The sequence below is a fragment of the Hibiscus syriacus genome, unplaced genomic scaffold (genome assembly GCF_006381635.1).
Source record: "Hibiscus syriacus cultivar Baekdansim isolate YM2019G1 unplaced genomic scaffold, ASM638163v2 tig00110462_pilon, whole genome shotgun sequence".
In the NCBI taxonomy this organism is placed as follows: Eukaryota; Viridiplantae; Streptophyta; class Magnoliopsida; order Malvales; family Malvaceae; genus Hibiscus; species Hibiscus syriacus.
In genome coordinates, this window is record NW_024062747.1 from 2406769 (window position 1) to 2422062 (window position 15294).

Below are 15294 nucleotides of genomic sequence, written 5' to 3' on the forward strand. Positions count from 1 at the left end.
AAATGCATTTTAGTCCAAAACGCCGGTAATCCAACAATACCTAAGGAAATGGAGGTAATGACATTCACGGTAATATATCCAAAAAAATCCACTATTAGTAATCTTACATTACCAGGGAATGAGATTCCCGGGCTAACCAAACGGGGGAATGTAGATTCTATTCCCATGAGAATCCTACATTCCCCTATCCAAACGCCCCCTTACAGTAATAAATAAAATAAAGTAACATATAGTTATATTGTTGATTTCTTTCCCACCATAACCTGTTTACTGTTTATTAACTAATAATAGCAATTTAATTAATAAATATAATTTTAAATTTCTTTTGGAAATTAATTAATAAAAAATATATGAAATCAAGTTTTTAATATAACGGCAACAATAAATTTGAAATTGTCTAAAGAAATACATATTAAAATAAGGCTAAAAAACAACACAACCGGAAATCTGAAAAAGAACCTTAACAAAATCGGTTTAGCGTGATTGGAAATGTTGACTGTAGACACTAATTTTTCATTATATTATTTTAATTATTATTATTATTATTAAATAAAATATATTATTATATATATATTATTATCATTAAATAAAAAAAACATACAAGGCCCAAAATCGGGGCCTGATTACAATTTCAAGCCTAATCCAGAAGGCCCAACTGACATAAAACCCAATTAGGGTTTACATGTTTCAGCTAGGGTTTTCTAACCCTAGCCCCAGCCGCCTCTGATGCTTCCAGAAGGCCAGTCGCCGCCTCTGCCGACACTCCCACTGCCAGGTGACTCAACCATATGCTGCCGACGATCCCCTGCTACCACGACTCCCATGAAGAAGTCTCCAGAACGTCACGAAGTTACCCACATCGAGCCCTATGGTGAGTCACCGCCATAGCTATGGTGACTCACCAGAAGTCCCCACTGGAACCGGTCTGAAGGGCGTACCTCCATGGCTATAAAAGCCATCGCGCCTGCAAAAGAAAAGAGGGCGAAAAAAAAACAGACGGAGAACTACAGAGAAACAGACAAAGTAAGAAAAAAAAGAAAAAAAAAAGAAACGAAAAACAGAAAAAAAAAAAAATGAAAGGAAGGGATAACCACAGCCAGCAAACGGGAGACAACAACACCAATAGCAAGCAATCCAACCACCATCAAACACCATAATAAGATATAAAGATCGAAAGAAACCTTACCGAGGAAAGCCACACCACCACCAGAGTAACCACGCGCCTCCACGCTCTACAACAAACCTTCGAAAACTGAAGGTATTTTTAAAGATTTGCTCCAATTGGGAGCTTTTTAAGGTAAACAAATACCGGAATCGTCATTAGGATGATCCGATCTACATTGTGGTATAAAAGTTTTATTTTCCGGCCACCGGAGGCGGTGGCCGGCGGCAAGGTTGGCGGTGGCTATCGGCGCCGGAATTCCCTCCGGTGAGGGAATTAAGAGAGAAGGAAGAGAGAGCTTCTTCTTCTCTCGTTTTTGAGAGAAGAAGAAGAAGAGAATAATGAGGCTGCTAGCCCTTCGGGCCAGCTATGAAGGGGTATATATACCCCTTCCTGAACGACGTCGTTTTGGGAAGGGGTATATGCGTAATTTACATGTATGGCTAAACCCTTTCAGTAGCCATCCATGTTTTGTAATTATTCATTTTAGTCACTAAAACCAACTTCTGAATGTTCTAATTCAGTCTTCAAATTTTATTTTATTATGTTTTAATCCTTACCCGTATTAAATAATATATTTAGGACAAATATCACATTTAGTCCCTATTAATTTTAATATTTATATTTTAATCACTGATTAAATAAATAATGGTTAATTACACTACTAGTATTTATATTTTATGATAATTCTAACCATGTTTCTTAAATATTTATATTTTATAATTTGATCATTAAATTTTATATAATCTTAATTTTAACCATAAGTTTTATTATTTTTACATTTTTAAGTTCATATATTTATGAATATGATCCATTAGTTTTTAATATTATTACTTTTAATTTCTTTCATTTTAATTATTATTATTTTATTTTATTATTACGTTTGATATATGTTTAAATTATTATCTTCATGATTATTATTATTATTATTAAGTTATATAAACATATTTATATAATATTTATTTATTTATTCTATTCGTTTATTAAATAAAAATCCTATTTATAAATTTAATTTTATAAATTACTTTTAAAAATAAACATATTTTGATATGTATTTATTTTTTAATATCTAAGAAAAGAGCTGTCTTAAAATACCTAGAAGTCCTTTTCTAATATTCTTAAATAAATAAATGTCCTATTTTTATAAATCATATATTAATATATTTTAATTATTTTAAGATAAATGTTTTATTAACATTTATTTATTAATATTAAGAAAAGAACTGTCTTAAGGCACCTAGAAGTCCTTTTCTGATATTTCTAAATAAATAAAAAAAAAATTTTATAAATTAATATATTTTCTTAAAAATTATATTAATAAAATTTGAAATAACATAATTATAAATTACATATATTTTGAATTTTTAAATTTCTAATGATAGAGACAATTTATAATTAAAAAGTACCAATTTTGGGCGTTGTAGGGGTGCTAATCCTTCCCTAAACGTAACCGACCACGAATCCCTTTTTATTATTAAAAAGAACGAATTATTGGTTAAAACGCAGATCAGTTCATCTTTTAGCTAATGTTTTCTTAAAAACTCTGTTAAAAGATAATTTTTAGGTATTCGACCTACCTGACCCAAAAGGCCGATGGCGACTCCTAAATTATTTTCAAAACCATTTATTCACATCAATTTTCTCGCCAAGTAAAATTTCGTGCCCGGACAAAAACCGGTTACGACAGCTTGGCGACTCCGCTGGGGAACTGTCAAACTTTTAAAATCAATTATAAATTGTCTCTATTAATTATAAATTAAAAAATTCATATATTTGATTTATAATTCTTTCTTTTCAAATTTTTTATATACTTATTATTTTCATAGTATTTATATATTTTCTTATTAATATTTCATTATTTGCAAGTATTTTATTATTTATTTTTCTGTCAGAGGTTTGAACATTTCTCCTCACACACAACACTTGCATAACATAAAGCTCTATAATTGAGCTTGTCCTTTTTAAGTGGAAGTGAAAGCGACGTCTTCGTGAGAATTTATTCTCCGTGTCAGACCTAGCCAGTAACTTTCGGGGTTCATATGCTCTATGTCTTCGTGAGAATTTATTCTCCGTGTCAGGCATAGAGAAATGTATCCCCTCGAATTGAACTCGATCCACTTTAGTCTATGATGGACTAGGATTGAGGGTTAACAGCCCAAGGGGGCATCAACAGGGACAGTTCGAGTACCTTTATTCCTAGAACTAAAAACCTGCATATAATAAACCCTAGAAATTCTCCTAATCTAAGACAATACTGAAACCATTTCCATAGGTATACACAAAGGAGAAATAAGTTTTAGTTTTTAATTTATTATTTTTTCTGAATAAATGCCTGCGAACTAAAAATCATGCGGTTAGGTTAATTTTTCCTAACAAAATATGGAACTAGAAAGCATGAAGTTAAGATTTATACCTTGATAGATAGATTTTTTATTAGTTGGTACTAACTATTTTATTTTTTTTCTCATTTCTTTTGTTTGCATTGCATGATCAAAGCATAACCAAAAAGGTGTTTACTAGAAAGACTGTTCATCGTATTGGAAAGAAATCGTAAATGGACAAAAAGTTTTATGATCAAACAAAATATGATGCGGCCAAGAAAAGACATCCCGAGGGAACTCCGAGGATAGAAGAGAGCTATGCACCTAGAGATCACGTGTTCATTAAGGAGCAAGAGGAGATACGAGAAATAAGAGAGCAGATGTCCAAGATGATGGATAGAATATCTGTTTTGGCCAAAAGAGAAGAGATTCATGCACAGAAAGAGAGAAAGCTTAATGAACATAATCCTGCAATCTCAAATATGCAAGGGACTTCTGATCCTAATCAATTGGAAAAGTTACAGACAATCATCATCCGTATTCACAAGTCATCTGGAGATACCAAAGAAATGATGACAATTGTAAAAGCTCTCAGAGAAGAGAAGAAATTATGTAACCTGAAATCATCGAAGTTTAGTATACTCCCGATATCTAAAACTCAGGTTCAATCCAAGACAAAAGGCGGTTCTCATATTGATGCTATACCTATATCATATAAAGAGTTGTATGAAAAGCTACTTGAAGCACGAGAAGTGGATCCATATTATATAAAACCGTTCCAACCTCCGTATCCAAATTGGTATGACATCAACGTTCATTGTGAATATCATGCCGGAGCTCAAGGACATACCATCGAGAATTGTCTTGCCTTCAAACGCCGAGTCCAAAGTCTTTTGGATCATGGAACCTTACAATTTATGGTAAATGATCGACCTAGTTTGGTAACCAAGGGTCCTGATAGATTAATACCAAAAGTCTTCAAAGGTAAGAATATCAGTAGGGGCGCCCAGAGAGAAGAAGATTTGCTGAGGTTTGAAGCTCAAATACGTCATTTGAAGATTGAAAACGATAAATTGAGCACCAAAATGGAAACCATACATGAAGACTTCCAGAAGGTCAGTCAAGCCTTTCAAAATGCTGGTATAGGAAACACCCCAGAAGAGTGGATATCAGGGGTCACTAAACTGAAAAAGAGTTGCAACATACATGAAGATCTTGTCCAAAAACTTTTTGAACACAAATGTTCTCTCACAAAGGAAAATGAACAACTCCAAGAATTGATATAGGAGATGAAAGAACATCAGAATGTCATGGAAGAAGCTGCAGTCCAGACAAGCAATATGGCCCATAAGCTAATAAACTAACTTGGTTTTAGAGAAGAAAATGGGAAAGTTATTCCCTATATGTAAAGTTTTGTTGAAGTTAGGACTGAAAGTTGTCCTCTACATGTAAAAGTTTTGTTTGATGTACTGAAGCTTTTGTGTTCAATGAAATCTGTTCTAAGATGATCACTCTTGAGTAACACCTTTTCATAAATGCATTTACATTCTTATTCTTACTTTTTACATATTTTCATTTCCATTTTGCATTCATACTTTTATGTTTGCCTTTGAATTGCACAGTTTGCATTTTTATTTTTGGAACTTATGCATTTTCGCATTTACATTACATTTTTTTATTACTGTTATATACATTAAATATAAAAACATGTAAGTAATTAATGAAAGGTTTTGTAACAGTAAAACCAAGGTCATTCATTCATTTTACTTTACCAACATCATGAAAACAATGGAGCAATCTTATGAGGGACTACAAGACCAGTGGCCAGAACAATTGACAGGGTTACCTCGGGATACAAGGAAAGAAGCATCAGATTCAGTACCAGATGGATCAGATCAAATTATTCAGGGAATGGAATCTGATAAAGAAGAGATAACTGCTAAAGAGAAATCGTGCTATCATATTGAAGAGTCGAGAAAAGACAACATACCCTGGGGCATCCCACTCAAACCCAAAGAATAGCCTCATTAATTATTCACAATATGAGGAGAAAGTCAAGAGGACAGAAAAAGCAATCAGAAACATGAAAGATGTTAGTGCCTACCACAAAGAATTAGAAGCAAGAGAGCTTAGCTTGGTTCCAGATTTGATTATTCCCCATGAATTCAAAATGCCTGATTTTGAGAAATATGATGGCACAAGTTGTCCCTTAATCCACCTGAGAATGTTTTGCAGAAAAATGGGAGGATATTTAAATTCTGATGACCTGTTAATTCACTCTTTCCATGATAGCCTTGTTAACCCAGTAATAGTCTGGTACAATCAGTTGACCCAAGAACAGATCAAGAAATGGGTAGATTTAGCTGATGCATTTTTGGGACAATATCGGTATGTTAAAGGCTTAGCTCCAACACGTATAGATCTTCGAAGAGTAAAAAGGAAAACCAATGAAAGATTTCAAGAATATGCCTTAAGATGGAGAAGAGTGGCAGCACAAGTTCAACCTCCCATGTTAGAAGAAGAGATATCACGTATGTTTCGTGATTCCCTTCCAGCGCCTTTCTTCGAGTTAATGCAGGCAAATCCGACAAAGGAATTCGAGAATCTTGTGACAAGTGGAGATTTAATTGAGAATGTAATCAATGAAGAAAACTCAAAAGTCACATTCAAGAGCCCAACGGATCAAAAAGCGAAAGCTGATGATGTGAATGTATGTCGCATCCAGAATCCCCGCAACTGCAAAAGAAAAAGAGCAAGTAACTGTTCGGATAGACCAAAGAAAGTCATGCGATCAAGAAAAACTTTAGAAGTGTTCCAAACTTCTATTTCAGACTTATACCCTCATTTGGTTAAAGGTCAGTACATCACACCAAGACCAATGAAAATGTCACCAAACCCTTCTGCTCATAGCTATGATCAAAGTAGTGTTTGTGATTTTCACTTGAGGGTATTTGGGCATTCCACGGGCAATTGTAGGCAACTGTTAAAAGAAATAGAGATGCTTGTTGACAAAAGAATCTTGACACAAAAAATGATCAAGAAATGGGAGGCAAATGAAGACAATGACTCTGATCTTATTACACAACCGACATTAAAGGAGTGATGATGCATGAACAAGTGGAAGTGTTATCTACCACTGTAGTACCTTTCTATTTTCAGCATCTTGTTTGAACTTGTTTTTTGTTCCTTTCTCCGCTTTTTGTGCAATAAATAAATGTGTGTTGCTTATTAAGGTTATGAGCAAGGAATCAAGTTTTAATCTTGAGATTATTGAGTATCAAGTAGATTAAATATTATTTTAATTTATCAAGAGTTATAGATCTATTGGCAAGTTATAAAATTATACCTTCCATCCAATGCCAATTACTTGATCCTTACTAATACCAAATTTTGACCGTACATTTATCTGAGACTCTGAAGAAATGTCTCTACCTGTTTTTGAGACACAAACTCTAGATGTTTACCTTCTCGGGTAGAGTTGATTGATTGATGATACTACCTTCCACCATATACATGACTTTATAAGTCACACATTTGTCCTTCCAAATACAAAACCATCATAAACCAAAAGACCTCAAAAGAACCAAACTTTCAGCTATTCGTGAATTTTACTGCAAGAAGAGACGAGATGAGGCATCATGGACCAACTCATTGATGATAATTTCGAGTGATTAGGGCATAATCAAAGAAGAAGGGGAAAGTGATTGATTGAGATAAATATATCATGCATTAATTACATTTTTTCATGTAAATAAAGTTAATCTTGAATATTAATCCCCCTGTGGATACCTCTTTTTACAAAGGTTTCTGTGTATGAGATGACGAACGGCATTGTTTCATTTATCCTTTTATATATATATAAATATATCATTTGTTGTCCCCACTTGAGCCTGAATAATTTTTCTTCTAATTCAACCCTAACCAAGGATCACCCTCTACATTGGGGGGGCAAGGTAAAGGATATTGGCTCACAAGAATAAAGATTGTCAATACATTTTTTACGAAGACAAGTTTCCATGAAGTCAAGAAAGTTTTGAACTACAAAGTATGTCAAATACAGAGTGCTTGAAGATCAATCCAATCAAGAATAATGGAAAACCTCCAAAATGCAAAAGGAAAAGGAGGTGCTCAAAGCAATTGAAGTATTATACTTATCTAACAAAGAAAGAAAAAAAAGAGAAAAAGAAAAAGGAAAATTGAATCAAGATAGGTGACTTATTGAGCCTCAAGTTACAAGGTTGATCAAGTACGAACAAGAAGAGCAAGAAATGCTGAAGATATGAGAAATTGGAAATGAATCCAAAATTTGGCAGTCTAGAATGATCCAAATGATGGAAAAATCCCCAACAAAGCAGATCCAAGTTAAGCAAGGCAAGATTGATGGCATCAGAATGAATTGATCCTTGGTTTGATTACCCTTAAATACTTATTTGGGCCTTTTTATCCCTTTCTTTCGTAACCATAAGCCATGGCCTACGTTACGTACCTGAAAAGTCCTTTCTAATCATACATGGATTTCTAAGTAAAAGATGATATCTTTAGAATTCATTCCGCCTTCCAAGATTGATTTTTTATTTGCAAAAATTGTTTTTTAAAATCTTTAATGCATGATATGAAAAATGATAAAAGGGGGGTTCAAGATGTAAATTTTTAAATAACATCTTGAAATCAAAGGAGGATTCGAGTTGAAAACCTAAAAAAGGCGGCTCGAATAATGAATGGTGCAACAATGACATAAGAGACGATCTTAAGCTCTTAATAAAGCACCGCACATCCCAAATATGTTCCTGAGAGTAGGGAAACAAGAAGCATCTCTACAAGATGGGCATAACAACCATTTCTTCAAGTTAGTGGAACCCAAAACGACATACTGAACCAACTTGAAAGAACCTACTTTACCAAAATCCACCCACACCTCAAATCAGTCAATAATTTTGACACTTGCCATAGGACTATGATTTTTGAATGATTTAAAAGTGTAGTTGATTTATTTGATATTTATTAAACTCATTGTTTATGATCTGATTCTATTGTGAACCTAAGAAGGGCAATACTTTGTAAAAGTCTTTCATTCTTCAATAAACAAAGGAGGAAAAAACATTTTCAAACAGGACAGTCTCAAATGAGGAAGGTCATTGAAACAATTGTTGCTTATTCTACCTCTGTAGTAGAAAAAAGAATGAACGAGGCCAGAGGAATGAAGCACTTCACATTTTTTGAAGGCAAGTGGTCCAAGAAGCCAGAAAGTCTGGGGAATTGAACTTGAGACACTCCCCTATGACATTATTAGTAGCTCATCAAGAAAGATTATCGTTTATCTCATGTTGAGGTCGATAAGCATCACCAGACAAATTACTTTCCCCAGCCATTAATCCATGTTTCTGGCATATTACATCACAGAGATATAGGTCCTAGTAAGATGTATTATGGGAATGAACAAGTCACTATCTGCGCTCTGGTTATACTAAGATGCTGGCTCAAGTCTTGATACTTCATTACTACTTCTTCTATGCCGATCACTTTCTTTGTCAAGATGATATCCATTATGTCCTTCAGAAGATTGCTGAATTTGAATTTGAGGACTTAGGGCACAGAACAAGACATTGGAACAAAATCTACCCTTATAGGCCTTTTATATAAGTAAGGTTGCTATATGGAATGTCACCGACAACAAGGTCAAATTCGACAAATCTACTCATCAATTGCTCCAATCGAACATCATTCAGTTCTTGCACATCTGTTTTCAAAGGTATGCCAAGACAGTAGAAAGCAATCTCTGCATCACTGATTCCAGAGAAAAGAGACAGGACATTGATATCATTGGGGAACTTGTCTCTAGCAGATCCTCATGTATGGTTTTTAGGGAAACCTAGAAGCATTTCCACCTCATCAGGTTTAAGTGGAACAATTTTATTCCTTCCAACCCATACCAGATTCCATTTTCAGCACTCATCAAGAACATACTTCTGGACACTCGAAGGTGGCTCATCGTCATAAGCTTCAAGAGCCTTACAGATCCTTTCTGTCAATTTGGCACTTCCTGTACATGTTTATAAATAGTTCAACTTTGTTCTTGGATCTCAGGAAGGCCATCATTTCTTTGTCAATGGAAAAATATCATGTATAGTGCGTGGAGAAAACAAGATAACAAAAAATCTGTTCTCAATTGGCAGAATTATGAATATAGCCCTTTTCAGTGTAATAGCATGAAAATGCTTTGAATCTATAAATTCTGGCTCTACATCAAATAAGTATTGTGATATTCCAGTCCAAACATTAACTGGAACAAATGCCATGTGCTCATAGTAGAAATAAGAAGACCCAATAGTATCTTCTGGAAGTGTTCTTTGAGTTATCTGATCTGGTTTGGTATGAAACCACAGAACCAATCATTGAATTTGGAAGATGAATGTGCTCATAGCATCTTCTGGAAGTGTTCTTTGAGTTATCTGATCTGGTTTGGTATGAAACCACAGAACCAATCATTGAATTTGGAAGATGAATGTGCTCATAGCATCTTCTAGAAGTGTTCTTTGAATTATCTGATCTGGTTTGGTATGAAACCATAGAATCAATCATTAGATTTGAAAGATGAATTTTTCTCATAGTAGAAATAAGGAGACCCAATAGCATCTTCTGGAAGTGTTCTTTGAGTTATCTGATCTGATTCGATAGGAACCTAAGAACCGATCATTGGAATTGAAAGATGAACTGCATGATCATCTTTATTAAGAAGCTTCTTTTCAAGCTTCCTCTGCTTCTTCCTTTTCCACAAATCATAGCCCAAGTTTCGCCTTTGTTTGTAATTGGGATCATTGCATAATGTCTTCCTATCTTCTACCATAAGAAGTGCGTCAGTAACCTTAGCCATTTGATCAACACGTATAAAATCTGTCAATTCTGCAATTGATGAATCTGAACCACATCTCTCCATGGTTATTGAAGCTTCAGCCTCTGAGAATCCCATTTTTGTCAAGTATAACAGTTTACTCTCCTTATCAGAATCAGAATTCATGATTTCCTCGATATCAGAAGAACTATCAATATATGTGAAATCATCCTGAAAGATCGCTTCATAATCAGATGAGTTGTTATCAGAATCAACATGTTGCATGGGTGCGGATTTTTGATGAGCTTGTACCATTGTATATGTAGTCTTGCCATTGCATCAGATTATTGTTTGCATAAATTGGTTTCTCCCCCACAGAAAAGTATATTTCAGATATGGCCTTCACTGAAAGATGATAAGCCACTGTGTCAGCCTGGAACGGATTACCAAGCTATTTTTACTTCACTGTCTGACTAAATCCCTCCAGATACAGAAAATGGTCACCTCATTCAGAAGACACATATCTCAGACGTTTCTGTTAGAATGATTGAATACTTCTTAAGTTTGTGATAACATGAAGAGAATTTCAGTTACTTGATAACACTACTGTTTAGTGACACCAGAATGAGAGTATTCAAGATAAATAGATTTGGGGCACGAATAAAGCTACAAGTACCTACAACAATTCATTGTCAAAATTGGACCTCGTGGGGATCATGACATTCCAGTCAAACAGAGATTGAGAGTGAATCAGATAAATCTAGAGGGACATCTTGAGGGCCCATTTCAACCAGAAATAGAATATTGGGGCATTTTGAAGGCTCACAACAATATGAATATTTGGGCATTCTTGGAGGCTCATCTCAACAAGAAGTAATGTTGAGCACACTTTTAACATCTGTATCAGCAAATATTGGGGCATTTTAAAGCTCACTTCAGACAGATCCATGTGGGGTATTTTGAAGACTCAGATTAACAAGAAGCAAATATTGGGGCATGCTGAAGACCCTTTTCAAACAGAATCAGAAATGTTGAAATATTCTGAATATTTATCAGCAAAATGCTGGGGCATGATGAAAACCCATTTCAATCAAAATCAGAATTGTTGATGCATTTTGAACACTTGTATTAGCCAATGTTGGGGCATGCTGAAGGCCCACAATATCCTGTGTAAAGATCATTGACTTGAACAAATATTTCCAATGAGACAGAAAGATATGAAAAATAAAAATGGTGAAACAGTGACAGTCGAGCTGACTATACATAATTGCTTCGTTCATCAGGCGATTACATTATGATCATGATGTTGAATAAATGTTTACTCAACAAGTATGTTTTCAAATACCTAATCTTCTTAACCGTATGTCACATGACAGTGTGTTCTTTGATAAACTACATTATGGTTGCATGAATAAAGATGATCCTCAGGTAGACTACTTGATCCAGGGTTCAGTTCCTTAAGATCTCAGCATTGAATTTGGCCTTCTGTGTGTCGGTGATAATTGAAAATATTTCTTTGAGATTCCTAGAAAATAGTTTCAACCATATTATTGAGATTATGAAGCTGTTTTTCACATCAGTTTTTGCTTCCTTGATGACATTGAAAAGGGAGACTCGACTCTCACTTATATTACTGTTATTCCCGTTGTTATTTGGGATCATCATTGCTAGCCAAGATGAACTGAGTTTTCATCTATTTTGGTTTTATCATTTGTATTTCATCCCCTGCTGCAAAAATTCCACGGATATCTTTCTGTACATTGATCCTACAGTTGATGTGTTTCTACTTCCTACAAAGATCATTATAGAAGAAAATGTGATCAGTATCACATTTGTCTTTGCCCGAGATGATATCAAGATCAGTTAGTGTCTCCTATTCAATTCGACACCAGCATATCTTGTGAATTTGACCAACTTTTTGGTCATACCAACATTACACTTGAATCCCCACTGAGTTTTGTTCTCAAGTGGTCTTATGACATCATACAAAAACTTTGAACACCATGCAAAGAGCTTCAATGAATAAGAAATCTTGGCAGAAGCCATAAAAAGGGATAAATGTGTTGTCAAATGCTTTACGAATATCTGAGCTGAAACCACATGAGAAGATGAATGTATTGTCAAATGTTTTACAAACCATTGATTATGGTGCTGAACCAATGTTGCAATCATATGGTTTCCATTTATTGATACAAGATGAATATTTCTTTCCACAGAAGGAGAACTGAAATTTTAAATAAGAAACTAGTGGTACCAACTAAGGTTGAATTACAGGTTATTGTTAAGCATCTCGACATGATATTAGTCCAAGTTGCCTTATTCGAGATATGATTATATGTGGAGACATGAAAGGAATTGGAATAAATCTTCCTTGTGATGTTTCAAGAGTTAAATTAGAACAGACTCTACTCTCCTAATTAATCCATGTTGAGTCAGGCATATCTACATCTACACTCTTCAGAGATGATAGATTCTCTTTTTAAAGATGAAAGCTTTATGGGATTTACACACAAGTCCAAGCAAATAAAGTTGGTTTTATCCAAGACAAAATCGGGCATCAGGGTCATAATTTTGACTACGACAAGAGTTTCACAAGTGAAATATTTCTTCTAAGACTTTCATGAAGCAAAGAAGACAGCAAAGATACAAGTTGATCAGATGATTCTGCATGAATGCAAGCTTGATAATATAAGTTGCGATACTGATATCCAGAGGTAACCCTGGCAATAAATGATGAACTGAAGGAAGATCGAGTTCACCACTTTGAAGTCAAATGAAGATTGCATCAACATTCATGCATTCATAAGAATATCATTTACACAATAGACAATGCCTTACATTGATACATCATGAGTGCATTCAAACATGAAGTTTTACAGATCTTCTGAAGAACAAGAAGATTCAAGGTAAAAAAATACCTTACACAAAGAAGGTATTCAAAACCACAAATACAAGAATCATGCAAACATCTGAAGAAGAGATGGACACAATCCACAAAAATGAGCATTATCTTGAGATTGGGGCATGTTACCCAATCAACATGTTATTTTGAAAAATAATGAGAAAACGATTTTCATAGTTTCTCATTCAATCTTTTCTAAAAATGAAATTGTTGAAAAGTAAGAAAACAATGTCCATAGTTTATTACTTAGTAAACTATTTCCCACATCTGTAAGTCCTTCAGTGCATGATGTTTCCAAAAAGCCTTCGGGATCTTTTTGATGTTTTCAAAGCCTCAGGGTCATCTGTAAGTCCTTCAATGCATGATGTTTCCAAAAAAGCCTTCAGGAGCTTTTTAATGTTTTCAAAGCCTCAGGGTCATCTGTAAGTCCTTCAGTGCATGATGTTTCCAAAAAAAAGCCTTCGGGAGCTTTTTAATGTTTTCAAAGCCTCAGGGTCATCTGTAAGTCCTTCAGTGCATGATGTTTCCAAAAAGTCTTCGGGAGCTTTTTGATGTTTTCAAAGCCTTCGGGTCATCTGTAAGTCCTTCAGTGCATGATGTTTCCAAAAAAGCCTTCGGGAGCTTTTTGATGTTTTCAAAACCTTCGGGTCATCTGTAAGTCCTTCAGTGCATGATGTTTCCAAAAAGCCTTCGGGAGCTTTTTGATGTTTTCAAAACCTTCGGGTCATCTGTAAGTCCTTCAGTGCATGATGTTTCCAAAAAGCCTTCGGGAGCTTTTTGATGTTTTCAAAGCTTTCGGGTCATCTGTAAGCCCTTTAGTGCATGATGTTTCCAAAAAGCCTTCGGGAGCTTTTTGATGTTTTCAAAGCCTTCGGGTCATCTGTAAGCCCTTCAGTGCATGATGTTTCCAAAAAGCCTTCGGGAGCTTTTTGATGTTTTCAAAGCCTTCGGGTCATCTGTAAGTCCTTCAGTGCATGATGTTTCCAAAAAGCCTTCGGGAGCTTTTTGATGTTTTCAAAACCTTCGGGTCATCTGTAAGTCCTTCAGTGCATGATGTTTCCAAAAAGCCTTCGGGAGCTTTTTGATGTTTTCAAAGCCTTCGGGTCATCTGTAAGTCCTTCAGTGCATGATGTTTCCAAAAAGCCTTCGAGAGCTTTTTGATGTTTTCAAAGCCTTCGGGAGCTTTTTGATGTTTTCAAAGCCTTCGGGTCATCTGTAAGTCCTTCAGTGCATGATGTTTTCATATTTCAATCCTACTCAAAAGAAGCCGAATGAAAATTATTGTCTTTTCGTCTTGCTCTATTCTTGTTAACACAAGAATGAGCAAAGAGGGGCAGCTGTAGCCACTTTTTCATTATATTATTTTAATTATTATTATTATTAAATAAATATATTATTATATATATATTATTATCATTAATAAAAAAAACACAAGGCCCAAAATCGGGGCCTGATTACATTTCAAGCCCAATCCAGAAGGCCCACTGACAAAACCCAATTAGGGTTTACATGTTTCAGCTAGGGTTTTCTAACCCTAGCCCCGCCGCCTCTGATGCTTCCAGAAGGCCAGCCGCCGCCTCTGCCGACACTCCCACTGCCAGGTGACTCAACCATATGCTGCCGACGATCCCCTACCACGACTCCCATGAAGAAGTCTCCAGAACGTCACGAAGTTACCCACATCGAGCCCTATGGTGAGTCACCGCCATAGCTATGGTGACTCACCAGAAGTCCCCACTGGAACCGGTCTGAAGGGCGTACCTCCATGGCTATAAAAGCCATCGCGCCTGCAAAAGAAAGAGGGCGAAAAAAAACGACAGAGACTACAGAGAAATAGACACGAAAGAAAAAAAAAAGAAAAAAAAGAAAAAAAAAAAAAAAAAAAAAACAAACAGAAAAAAAAAAAACGAAAGGAAGGGATACCACAGCCATGCAAACGGAGACAACAACACCAACAGCAAGCAATCCAACCACCATCAACACCATAATAAGATATAAAGTTCGAAAGAAACCTTACCGAGGAAAGCCACACCACCACCGGAGTAACCACGCGCCTCCATGCTCTACAACAAACCTTCGA